The sequence below is a fragment of the Acanthochromis polyacanthus genome, chromosome 9 (assembly GCF_021347895.1).
Source record: "Acanthochromis polyacanthus isolate Apoly-LR-REF ecotype Palm Island chromosome 9, KAUST_Apoly_ChrSc, whole genome shotgun sequence".
Taxonomy (NCBI): domain Eukaryota; kingdom Metazoa; phylum Chordata; class Actinopteri; family Pomacentridae; genus Acanthochromis; species Acanthochromis polyacanthus.
This window is the reverse complement of record NC_067121.1, coordinates 26,687,571-26,700,902: the sequence shown is the minus strand read 5'-3', so window position 1 is coordinate 26,700,902 and position 13,332 is coordinate 26,687,571. Positions and strand designations below refer to the sequence as shown.

General features: G+C 40.5%; 1 protein-coding gene across 1 annotated transcript in view; it reads right to left on the bottom strand.

The window, feature by feature from the left end:
• The window catches only part of ece2a (endothelin converting enzyme 2a), a 103,504-nt gene that overhangs the window by 34,595 nt on the left and 55,577 nt on the right, over positions 1-13,332 (bottom strand). The gene's annotated exons all lie outside the window — the stretch shown is intronic.

Sequence of the window (13,332 nt, the reverse complement as noted above, 5' to 3'; positions counted from 1 at the left end):
GGCAAAAAAGGTTGAGCCTCAAGTGTCCGAATCGTCTCCGTGCTTCATCCACTCCTTTAAGCAGCAAATAGCTGTTACCTAAACTGACTGCTTTGGTCCATTAGCTCATAAAAGAGGAGGTCATTTTGGTCACCTGAGATAGAACCAGCATAATGTTGCATGGACCTCTGCCAGCAGAGAAAAAGCTGTTTCCTAGGAGTCTTGTCTTTGTTCGCCGTGGGACCAGAGAGAAGATCACAATCGGCCATCGACCCTGACCAGTTTTCAGTGGACAGTGAAAGGTTTGGGCAGCAGAGAGAGGAGGAAAAAAAAAAACAAAACGAGTGCAACGGTGGAGAGAAAGTGACCCCACTGCAGCCGTGATTGATCTGCTGTGTGGAGGGAGGGAGTTTTCACAGTCGGCTGGGTTCGATCAATCCAGGAACATCTCACATTTACACGCAGATACATGCTCCTGCAAACACATAGAGGAACACATGCCAACGCACAAACACATGCTTTCTCCTGCATGTTGCCTCAGGCATATCGGATTCTTCAGATCCAGACACACGTACAGTAAAAAAAAACAACAACAAAAAGAACAGGTCAATGGTCGACCCTATTACGTCACAGCTTTGTTTTTCTCCATGTCGGATCAGAGAGTTTTATCTGACCTCCCTCCCTCCAAGCTGCACATACGATCCACTCTGCAGTAATGGCACTCTCATGAAGCCTGCATTGGTTGGTTGTATCTTTGATCTTTTAATGTGCAATGCATGACAGAATACATTCCCCACAAAGTGTAATTAGTGACAAACATGATACCCAGTATGTAGACATTACAGATTAAACTGCAAGATGATGACACGTGTAGGGAGACCAGCGAGGATGTGAACTGAAATGAACGTAAAACAAAAATCTCCAAACCTGCGATGATAACTTCCACCAGCTTCTGATAAACACAAAGCAGTTTGTCGGAGCCTCCTCTTCCCCCCTCCCTTTCTCCCTCCTCTCTGAGAGGCCTTAATGTGAGAAAAGTGTCTGTATTGATTCTCCTGTATTCTAACACTCTGTGGTCCAAGAACAAAAGCGAGGAAAGATTCAAAGAGAGACAGAAAAAAAGAGAAAAGGAAGAGCTTCCAAACACTGCAGCCAAACGGGACAAATTTGTGCATTTTAAAGCTTACAGGTTGAGAAGTTTGGTTCAAACAGAAGAAGAACTGCAAATAGAGCAGTGATTGTGTATGTTAAAGCATTTTTATGTGCGAACAGTACTGCAGAGAGAGAGTGGCGTTAATGAAGGTTGAGGCAAAATAGGCTCAGAAATATAACAAAACAACTTCACACACACTCCTGGGAGGTTTGTATAGTCTTCTCAAGGGCTGCACTAAACTCCATTTTACATAGATTTTCCACACATTCACTGTGAATATGGATTTCCCTGTTTTTTACTCACCACTGAGCTGAGCTTATCTTGTGTCACCAGGACACAACAAACAAATGCACGGTCGTTATAACAGCAACAATTAGCGGAAAGGCAAAGATAAAATGGGGAAAATACTGCAAAACAGTGGGAAATCACTCTCGTAAAATTAGTTTCCAAGTGCATGGGATTTTCTTTTCATATTTTCTGACCACACCTCTGCTGCTACACTTTTCTCGCCCTCATTATCTTCCCTCTCTGCCTCTTTTTTCTGTCCCCTGTCTCCAGTCTTCCTCATCCCTCTCTCCTACACTCTCTTATTCCAATTAATGATCTTCCTCCTTTAGGCATCCGTTGTTTCCATAGGAACAGTGCTCTGTAGTCAATACCCGTTGTCTAGGCAACGGCGATCTGGGCAGGACATTCTGTGTGTGTGTGTGCGTGATGGCGAGCGCACGTGTCGCATGTTTACTTGGTTTGGGCTCGCCTCTTGCTGTGGCGCAGGTGTTTTGTGGTTTTACGACTTTGTGTAAAAGTTGAAGTTTCTCTGACTTCATGTGAACATTTAAAATACATTTAATTACAGGAAAGCACCTTCAGTTTCATTTAAATGACGTTCGACCACACTAGGCAGCCATTTTACTCACTTTCCCCTTCAGTTCTGCTACAATGAGCTGCTGTTTAATTCTCCTTTGAACTCCATCCCTCAGTATCGTGCACATATTGTATGCTTCTTCATATTCTAAATCTCCCTTTGCTTATTGCTTGCACACACACACACACACACACACACACACACACACACACACACACACACACACACACACACACACACACACACACACACACACACACACACACACACACACACACACGTTTGTTTTTCTATACCGGTGGGGACTTACCATTGACTCCCATTCATATCTAACTCCTAACCCTTTCCCTAACCCTAACCTTAACCATCACCAAATCAATGCCTAACCCTAAACAAACGTTTTTGCACTTTTACATTTTTTATTAACAACAATATGGCCAAGAAAACGGTGTTGCTACCCGTGGGGACCTCATTTTAGGTCCCCACCGTAAGACAAGTCCCCACCTTTATAGCAAATAGTCAGGTCAAAGTCCCCACCGGTATAGCAGAAACAAGTACACACACACACACACACACACACACACACACACACACACACACACACACACACACACACACACACACACACACACTAAAGGCTAGTCCACATAGAATTAATTGTACGTGTTGTGAAAAGAGGTCTGCCTGTGAATTGTCTCCCACAGTAATACTGCAATCAGGTGCACAGCTGACATGACACACAACAACTGTATCTAGACCAATGCATGTGTGTGTGTGTTTGAAGTGTGCATTAATTCATGAGATGTGTGCATTAAAGCATGCAGCCGCATTTATGAGATTTAGCAATGACTCAGGTTTACCACAGCTGCATCTGTCAACCCATGTCAGCAAAACACGGGGACATCCATGCGGACAGCCTCGTCTTTGTGAGTGTGTGAGTTTAAGCGATTAAAGGGGAGGAACGGAGAATAAAGGGAGTATGTCTGGGGCTGGGCTTCCCTATTCGCAGCTGGGACAAATGTTAACGCTGGATTAACCAGAGAAAAAGCGCGAGCACGAGGTGGACGGGTGGAAGACAAAGAGGAAAATGTAGACAAAGAGGAAATAAACCTATTTTATTGACTGTGATGACTTGAAAAAACTATACATGATGATCTAACTGCATTCTTAAACCGTAAATGCAAATGTGATTGTCTCTCAAATCCATATTTCTCACTAATTTCTCATTAAAAAAAGTAACAAAGACCGAAGACTGACCAAAGCTAATGACTTGTATTTTTATGGAACTACCAAGAGAGCAGCAACGCACTTCTATACATTAAATGTTGATGACACGCTCTAAATGTGGCAAAGAATGCATATATTATGCAGAGCATTTATATGTTATGCGTTGGTGGCGGTATTTCTGTGAGCAGGGCAGGCCATCTGTCAATGCGAGTGGCAAGAATATGTATGACTGAACACGTGCAGCGAATCATTCCAGAGCGGTGTGAAAATCTCCAGAGTCTTTCCCCCTGACACAGACACACACATGTAACCATCCTTACACACTCACACACACACACACACACACACACACACATATGTAAACACACACGAGTCCGCAGATGTATAAAATGCATGCATGCTGGCATTTTCTACATACATACAGTGATGCAAGTACAACTACATCAAGAAGCACACACGCACATGAACAAAGAAATGGAAAAAGATGCTCCGCAAGCAAACACAAACGCGCACCTTGACTTTGATCCCATGCTCACATCTCCACACATGCGCAACCAGAATTGCAATCACCCACGCTCCCTCTCCCTCACGTGTGCTCCACTGCTCTACTTTCCCTCTGCTGGAACTGGAGAGGAGAGGGCTCATCGGGCCAGCACCTTCACACACATACACACACACACACACACACACACACACACACAGAGACACACATGCACACAAACCGGGACAAACAGCAGAGGAATGCACAAAGAATGACAAAATTTGAAGATGCAAACACAAACATTCACAATTCTGCACACACATGCGAAATCAAATGTCAAGGCAAACACAGTGATGGAGGACAGAGTTGTACTACATCACAAGGGGTTGTAAGATGTACATAAACACACAAAACAACAGTGTTTTAAGACATACTGTAGCTATGACTCGGGTTTGAAATTTTACTGATTGAGTCGCTGCATCACCACTGCTGGGACTAACAATTTCCTCTCTCACTTGCAGAACTCTAAAGTATTTGTATTCGCAAATATTCTAAGAGCAAATGGAGAGGAGAGTGTGATGTCATGTGAAGTGCATGAGGTGAAGCGCCGTTTAAAAACCCGCCAGCACCAAGGCTCAACACTTATTTTGCAAAGCGGAACAGACAGACGTGACAAGCATATCTTCAGATTCAGTTTAACTTATTACTCATTGCAAATAAACATCCCTACACCAGCATAAGGATCATGGAAACAGAGCATCATCTTGGTAGCTGGTGGATTTTAGCTTCGTTGCTGCCATATTGTTTTCACTGAATGTGTTGGCTGGTAAAAATCACATGACAAATAGAGAAACAGGACAAAGCCAGTATGGCAGCGTTGACAATGAGAGAGCCTTTTCAAATGCATTACACATTAAATTTATGTTGCCAAGAAAGTTTTGCATTCTCATGCTTTCTGTAGCAAAGATAGACTCAGATCACACATGAACACTGCAGGACTTCATTCAAGCCTGACATTCAAATTGATGCTAAAATCTGAATCTGGATGAAACTCCAAACTCCACTGAACGTATGTTAAAAATGCCAGATATGAAGGAGAAGCACAGAAAATGTTTTTCATTTTCCTCTCTCTTTCTGAGCTTTGCCTTTTACACACAAATGGAAGTGGTTGAGACAGAAAAGGGAGAGTGTGAAAAGAGAGAGAGAGAGAATAAAGTGGATTGGTGTAATCCACTTTATCCTGGCACAAAAGGTTCACACAGCAATGAAAACATGCCGACATCAAAACACGGAGAGACACACACATGCATAACACTGAGTGTTCCAATGTTATTCTAGCACGCAAGACATGCAAAAAAAATTCACAAACTGTGAAAAATAAGGCCGGAGCTTATGTGTATTTCCTAATATGAATGTTCCCCTGAGGCCGTCTTCCCGGCAGGCATCCAAGATTCCCAGTAATGGAGCAAGGGACGACTCTCCACAGCAGGAGCCAGGAACAACCAATCAATATCAATGAACGCTTCGTTCTCTCTTTCTCAACATTACACCAGCTCAGGATAACGTCATGACAGGAGCCGCTCCACCATGATGAGTACACAGGCCTATGTTTTCCGATAGATTAACCAAGTCGAGGCAGGGAGTCAAATGAGGCACTGCAGTATTCTGTCGCACCAAAGTGTGAAAACTGGCTAATCTTTAAAGATTCTCAAAGAGATAGTGCCAAGTATAAATTAGCATCAGAAAAAATTGAATCATATCACTAAATGTGCAAATTCTCTCATCAACAGGTCTTTTTTCTTGTTTCCTGTGTGTACTTGTGTTTCTAAGCAGCAGTTTATCTGCATGAAATGAGTTTAATGTAGAAGTTTACTATTGTGCAAAATTACCAAGCAGAAGAAGAAAGGAGCAAATCTCCTGCTGCTCTCAGTCACAGTTACAGAAACTTACAGTAGGAAAGAGAGGGAGAACAAATTAGGTGAGAGAAGTGTAAAAAAAAACAGCTTTATTATGAAAGCATGTCGATTAAATAACGGTACCAGCAGCCTTTGATATAACAACAATCTTACAAGTCTGTTCCACGTCACACTGTGAGATGGGCCAAGCAAAGTTGTCATCTCCTGTCATACACCTACGCTGTCCTGCTGTTTTGATAATAGAGCAGAACAATAAACAATTTTTGGCAATGGTGCTTGCACTTCTTTGATTGAAAAAAAAAAAAAAGATATTGAAGCCCTTTAAGGACACGGATATGAGTGCATTTTAGTAATTTTAGTAACTATACAGCAGAAGAAGCCATGTCGCACTGTGACTGGCTTCTCAATTTCTGAAGCAGTCCAAATTTTCATGCAGCTTGTCTCTGGTTGGCAAAGCTCTAAATATGCCACTGCAGCATATGTTTATCTTGATTGTTAACTTACATGTGGGAGAGCCTCATCAGCAGAGAAGACTGAGCAAACATGCACAAACAACATGCATCAAAGCAGGTTTATAGTTTATGGTGAGCTTACATATTTCTTTTTTCCTAATCTTTCTGTCTAATACAATCTAACTTTATTACACTGTTAACATTACATTTTTGTTACATTACTTAATTACAACAGAAAATGAAGCGGGAACATGGAAACAAAAGCAACCAGGAGGTATAGAATAAGCCATAGTACCACTCATGGGAAAGTGCTTCAGACTTGGGAAAGGGACTATCAGTGAAAATCAAAGTTTCGGTGACATCTCAGTCATTGTGAATGATTGTGAATTATGTCAACCTCTATGCATGGTTCAAGAAAAATCCCTTGCTTGCTCTTTGATACTGAACTGCCAGATCATTTTCCTGAAACGCATGAAAAAAAGCCTCATAAATAGTGCAAATAGAGCACATTCTTTGGTAAGATTAGATCAAGATAAATCTCTTTGGCCCAGAGGAGGTCAAACATGTTTGATGTGAATTTGGTCCCAACAGTGAAAGCACAGTCCTGACAGTGAAGCACCGAGGTGGGAGGCTGACAATATGGAGCTACAGTGTAAAAGTGTTGGGGAGACAACATTTGTAGATGCACCACGAGCAACAGAAATGAATGCTACTGTAAGAGGATTGTCGAGATAATTCAGTTTAACAACTTGGGAGTGGATTGAGGCTGGAATCAGTGCATCAAGAGACACAAACACATTTTCAAGAAAGGTGCAGCAACTGTTGCATTCCTGGTGTCAAACCACTCCTAAATTATTATCAGATGATTTTACCTGGGCTAAGGAGAAAAAGATGTCCTCTTTTCAGGTGGAAGTATATTTTGCATTTGCTTTTCATTTGGAGATCAAGTCCCATCTACCAAGAGATTTTAAAACACTTCATGATTCTGTCTGCTGACAAACTTCATGACGGCACCGATTCTTCTTTTCAAGCACATCTTAACACCTGCTCACTACCAAAGGGTTGACTGAGCATGATATTACTGTGCTTGATGGGCCAGCCAGCTCACCTAACCAGAACCCCATAGAATCCCACATGGAGGAAGATGATAAACACTCAACCCAAAACTAGATGAGCTGAAGGCCGCTATCAAAGCAACCTGGGCTTCAATAACACCTCAGCAGTATTACAGGTTGATCACCTCCATGCCACGCTGCAACGATACAGTAATTTGTGATAAAGATGCCCCAACCAAGCACTGAATGTAGAAATGAACATACTTTTCAGAAGTTGCACATTTCCATATTGTAAATCCTCATTCTGACTGATTTTAGGAAACATTCTAATAATTTGAGCTATAGACTTCTGATTTGAATAAGTAATAAGTCATAATCATCGAAATTTTAACAAAAAAGGCTTGAAATATTAAACGTTACGTGGAATCGATATAGAACATTTACCTTTTTGAATTAAATTAAGAGAAAGAATAGTTTCACAGCATTGTGGTTGTTTGTGGTACACCAAAATACATATTTATTGACCATGAATGTCAAGAAAAATTACAAGACATTAATGCATCAGCTGTTGAGATATTTCAGTCTGTACGTCAGTGGCAGACTGACAACAGACTGTCACTGCCATCCTTTAAGCCATGATTCCAGCGAGGATAAAACCTTGGCTTATCAGGCAAAGCTTTTTGTACATCTGCTGCACACAGTAATGACTTCAGTGTTTTAATTCAGATTATCTAATACAACTAACTAATACACTGAAACTGTGCTGAATTACCAAACTTAGAAACTAGGCCGATTTTTCAGTTGGACCTCAGTAAACATCTGGATCCTGCATAATCTCTTAAGAAACAAACAAACTGCATCTATATTGACGCCAAGGACTCTACTTTTCACAATCTCCACAAACGCAAATGTAAATCTCCATCAGTGAAGTATCACTTTAAACCACAGGTTTCTATTTACTTACTACTTTAAGGCGACTAAAAATTAGTCATCCTAAAGCAAACTTACCTCTCTGAATTAGCCCAAGGACTAGTCTTTACCTTTTTTGAAACAGGACTAAAGGTTAGCAATTAAAAGTGTTAGTCTGAGATGATATCCAATGAAAGAGTCTCCATAGCAACAGCTAGAGTGATTCACAGAGCGTGTCAGGCTGCGAAATAAATTTCACACTTCACTGCACCACAGCTTCTACTGTGGGATTCTGTTTGTGTGCATGAGAGTGTGTGCATGTTAGCAACAAAAATAAAACTGTATTGGTTGTTACACCTTTTGTCCCATGATTCTAAATACAGTATATCCACAGAGATGAGCAATTAGTGTGCAACAATGTCTTTAGTTTTGCTGCATTTCTGCTGCATTTTATTTGACTGTTGTGTGCACAGTTTGGCATTTATACACGATTTTCTTAATATATAGAAGTTCTTGGAGAGTTTTACACTCGTCCTCTTTACACGGTGTGATTCAGCACTTTCAATCTTATGTAAAATAATGCAGGACTTCAGATGAAGTTTTTACATCGGTGCTTTTTCAACAGCACATAACTTTGGTGGTTTCACCATGAATTAGAATAATAATTTTAAGTGTTGTCTTTGTTGTCAGTTGCCATACGCATGGAAACATTACATATTATATAACCTTGCACATTCTCTGGTGTTTAATTTGCACATTCCTGCATACTGGAAGTACTTTTCTTACTTTGTAACTCAATCCCTTGACTAGACTTTCTGCTAATTTGACTTGTAACACCTACTGTTATGCACTAAAACACCAAGTCAGATTCCCTATATGTGAAAATCTACTTGGCATTAAAAGATTTCTGGTTCTGATCTCAGTGGGCTAAATGTTTTCGACACTTAACTTATATTGGGATGATCCAAGACTCGTCTTTGGCTATATTCTAAGCAGTAGTAAATGAATCCTCACTCCTTCAGTTTGAGGAAACACTCCAAAGAAGAGGACTGCACTACCTGCCACACGGTCTTCACGGCACAGGACAACTTTCTTAGAGACATTGCACTTTTCTAATATTTCAGTTCAGAGCATAGTTGTGCCAACAGCAAAAACACAGTTCCCAGTTATGCTTTGGCTGCACTCTTTGTAATAAAAGCAGAATAACGATGGCTGTTTTATCATCTCGTAGTCTTTCTCACAGTTTCAGTATTTACTTATGGTGCTGGGTGAGTCAGCATGACCGGTGTGCATGCAGAGACTCACAGTCTAGAGTGAGAGAGTGTAGTCCAGAATGTTTTATGTAGTTACAAAAAATTAAGTTAAATTTGGATTGGACCATTGCAGATGAACACAAAATCCTTACATTCAACAATTAGAGGGTAGGACAGATTCCACTATGCATCAGCAAACTTAAACAGTTTTCTTCTATGTTTCATGTGCCACCAGTGACCCAGGAGTGATGCACCACCACTCCTTGTTCAGCTAAACCTTTCAGCAGAACTTTTGCAGTCATGTGGGGGTTTTGCATTCTGAAACAGGAAACAGTTACATCTGAAAGTTTTCTTGGTCTTCCAGATCTTATCAAGACTCCCACAGTCAGCTGAAATGTCTTTCTGACATTTGGAAGAGCGAAAATTGCAAGCTAACAGCGATTTGACATTTTTTCCACAAGCCTTCTACAAGAGAAAGGGTTTCTAAACTTTTGCCCATGCCACAGGTATTTCATTTTAAGGCCATGACATACACAGTAACAACACATGAACTCATTTAACATGAAATAAAAGTCTGTTGGCACAAAAGTCATCATTTGTCAGTGTGTTTCTTTATTTCCTTTACTTCGACCTGTATAATTGTTGGGAAACACCCTCGAAGCAGGTCTTAGATTAAAGCGTGCAGCACTCTTCTTTATCCCACATCTCGGTTTCTCCTTTCCCTTTGCTACCTTCTTCCTATCTGTGTCACAGTGGCGCACTGCTCATTAGCTTTCTGTCAGTCTTGGTTTCTGTCTCTCTCTCTTTCTCCTTTGCTGTCATGCAGCTCTTCACTCTCCTCTTTCTTTTTCCTGCCATCAGTTTCTCCTTCCCTGTGTGTGATTTCAGCAAAAGATTCGGCAGGATCTCCTCCTTTCTCATCACTCTCTCCTTCACTCAGGCCATTTTCTTGCTTCTCCTGAGCTGCTCTCACGTTTTTTTTCTTTCCTTCCCTCTCTATCTCTCTCTGTCGGCACCCGTTTTCCACTTAGTGAGAATGTTTTCTGTAAGAGATGAAAGAAGGATCTTAACCCGCCTCCCACATTCATGCACAAACACACCCTCACACAGGAACGTGGAATCGTGACTGCTGTAGACATACAAGCCACAGCGAGAGAGCAAATGTACACTAGCACAGAGGACTATCGACTTCTCCATGATTTGCACACCTAAAGGTGCGCATCACTCAAAGTGCAGCAGAAAGACAACACAAGCACAACCACACATCAGCACACAGCCCTGAGCACAGAGCAAGTGAGGGAACTGAAGGTGGAAATTAGGGGAAAACGGAGCGAGAAGCAGAAGTGAGAAGACGAGATGCTGCGAAGGGAAGCAGGCGACGACGAGTGAGAACGAACTCGACTTTCTTATTTTAACAGCTTTCAAATGGCGCTGCTTCGTGAGTTCAGCTTCACTCTTTTGAAGGAGAGTCCAATCCTCCCATCTGCCCACCAGCCACACTGACTGATCCCCCTCTAATGCTTCCTTCTGTGAGAGGAAAACACCCAGAATGCTGTCAACTTTTTGTGCACGTGTGTGTGTGTGTGTGTGTGTGTGTGTGTTGCCATTGTCAGACTATGTCCTTAAAAACTTGGCCTATAATCAGCTTTGTTTACTTCACGAATTGGGCTCACCTCTGGTTAAATTTTGAGCACTAAAAGCTGACTTGACTTGGAAAGAGCAAGAAGTACCTCCTCACTCTGATAACATGACTCAGGTTTCATCTTCTTCAAGGGAGGCCTAAATGCAATGCATCGAGCAAATCCCTTTATTTCAAAGGAATATCTATTTTAGTCAGTCACTGCACAGTGCTGTATCAATTAGGGCTGTCAGTTTAAAAAAGAAGAAGAAGAAAGAAATCAAGTTCAAAACTAAATTCCAAGCAGCACACCATTCAGGCTGCAACTAACCACAAAAGCACTAAATTGGAAGTTCTCAAACACTATAGGAGAGAATTAAATACATTTTGAACTAACTTTTTGATGTCCCACCTGTTTTTTGACACCATATACATGCAAATTTTCCCAGTTGAAATGCAGCTTACTGTAATTACTCATGTTTTCAAGTCTTTAAATTGGTTGATTTGCGCAACCATTGGTCCAAAATCAAAAGGCAGACTGGAAAATCTAGATGATCTATGCTATACATAAAGCACTGTCAAAATTAGAATAATTTGTTTATTGTATATTATTTATTTATCATTATTATTTTAAATTTCCATCAGGATTAAAGTATCTATCTATCTATCTATCTATCTATCTATCTATCTATCTATCCATCATCCATCTATCTAGCACTACTTCACTATTTTACTTAATACCATTTCACCAAGTATAAACATTATAAGTGGTAGCCAACTGACTGCAACAGACTCTTGTGTAACATTCAACTGAGAAGTACCACAAGATCTCCACTTGTGCATAATTTGAAAATACCTGTTAGAGCTTTTGAATGTGCATTAACATTATTTGTACTCGGTCTTTTCTAACTGCCTCCATTAATATGATTCACACACTCTGACCTTTTCCACTGTTGCATTTACTGTAATTATATATTCAGTCTAAGTATTGAGCCTAAACTATGCACCTGTAATTACAAACTAAACTTTGAATTACAACTCATTTAGCCACGCCACAAATGGAGCAGTGAGTACGTAGTGCACTAATTTCCCCCCCATTCAGAAATCACGAGTTACCCACTTCAGCTAATAGTGGCGTTCTCTTGTCTTACTGTGTCAAGGTCAAGCATGGCTAATGGCCAAAACATTGTCATTGTTGCACTGAGTCGGTGGTGGTTAGTGCTGCAGCCAACAGCTGAAGAGCACTCCATGTCTTGTCAGTCAACTGACGGCTGTGGAGATGGAGTGGAAATGTAAAGTGCCACTATTGCTGATTTCACTGTCGGAAAGCCATTTACAGATAAACTGCAGTTGTAGCAGAACATTCCAATTACCGTAGATGTGTAGAGACACTTGTGGCTGGTATAATACTGACAGCTAAGATCTGTAAATATGAATCAATCTACAGCATACACCAGTCAGCCACAACGATAAAATGATTGTAAACACTGATCATCTCATAACAATGAATTCCTCCGTGGGAGTTTAACTTTTCGTTTTTAACCTAAGATTGTTCCAAATATTGCTTAGAACTGTATACCTGTGATCTGGATAATTACTGAAGAAGTTTATAAAATTGAGACCCAGCACAGTTATTTACATATAACTAAAACCATTAACATTTAAATTTAAGTGTTACAAAGAAGGCAACTTGACAATCTTCACAGACATTTATGTTAACCTGAATCTTTTCCCAACTTCAACAAAAATGCTTTTGTAATACAATCCTAGCTATACACAGGAATCTTAATGCAAACGTGGTCTCTGTGGTGTGAGAGTTGTGTGCTTTGTGTGTCCGCCATCCACCCCAACAACCTCCTAATGACCGCGGTGCAGCTCCTGGAGCTCTGCATTCATTTTAAAAAGTAGATGAACGTAGGCTGGGATGGTGAGGATTAAAGTTGAATGTTTTCCTATGATTATTTTCCAGGAAAACTTTTTTTTTGCTCAGAAATCAGGTTATCCCACCATAAAAAAGTTCTAGCAGCAATGAGGCATTAGTTTATTGCTATTACATGTTTCTGTGTTCAACTGAGTGCAGCTCTGTTCTCTGGAGGTTGTGACCTCCAAGTCTGATTGAGCAACTTGTTGAATATCAAACATTATGTAGATTTCATTGACAAAATTCTGCTTTGATCTCTTTGTTTTTTTTAATTCCCTTGTGGTCCTTGTGGTCTTTATTAAAAAATAAGTCACTAAACATTATTGATAATTACAGGTACTGCAAAAATAATTGTTAGGTTAGATTTGCCAGCTATATTACCCAACCGTATGGTAATTTTAGGATTGAAATAACCTGCTGCAGATGAAAGGTGATTACAGTAATAATGATGTTCGAAGGTTGGATTTTAGCATTTAGATGTGGCAGTTGAGATTTTAATGAAA